Below are 695 nucleotides of genomic sequence, written 5' to 3' on the forward strand. Positions count from 1 at the left end.
AGACTAATATATGCTGGATCCAAGCTATGCTGTTTTCAGTTGCTTCCTGTGTATCTGAAAGCTGGGCCATGAATAAGGAAGACTGAAGAAGAATGGATGTACTGAAGTATAGTGTTGAACAAGAGTATTGACCATCCCGTGGACTGCTAAAAGAGCAAAGCTGTCTTGGAGGAAGTACAATCCAAGTACTCCTTAGAGGCAAGGGTGGTGAAATTCTGTCTCACATACTCTGGGCATGTTGTCAGGAAGGGCCAGTCCTTGGTAAACGACATTATGCTGGGAAAAGTAAAAGGTCATCAATAGAGGGGAAGAACCTCAACAAGATGGCCTGACACAGTGACAGTTACAGTGAGCTGTGCATGGCAGAGATCACGGGGAAGGTGCAGGAGAGAGTGAGGTTCAGACCTGTTGTTCATAGGGTTGACTCGACGGCACTTAACAACAACAACTAACTTAAACATTGTTAGTTCAAACCCACTCAGTGGTGCTGCACAAAAAAGGCTTGACAGTCGGCTTCCATAAAGAGTACAGCTAAGAAAATTCAGAGGAGCAGTGCTAGGGAGCTCTGGTGGCCTGGTGGTAAGGAGCTGTGCTGCAATCTTAAAGGTATGAGGTTTGAATCCACCAGCTGTTCTGGAGGGAAGGACGGGCAATCTCAAAAGAGCAGTGCTCCTCTATCACATGGGGTCACCATG

Source organism: Elephantulus edwardii, unplaced genomic scaffold (assembly GCF_000299155.1).
Source record: "Elephantulus edwardii isolate Elephantulus edwardi_28Jun2011 unplaced genomic scaffold, EleEdw1.0 scaffold00033, whole genome shotgun sequence".
Taxonomy (NCBI): Eukaryota; Metazoa; Chordata; class Mammalia; order Macroscelidea; family Macroscelididae; genus Elephantulus; species Elephantulus edwardii.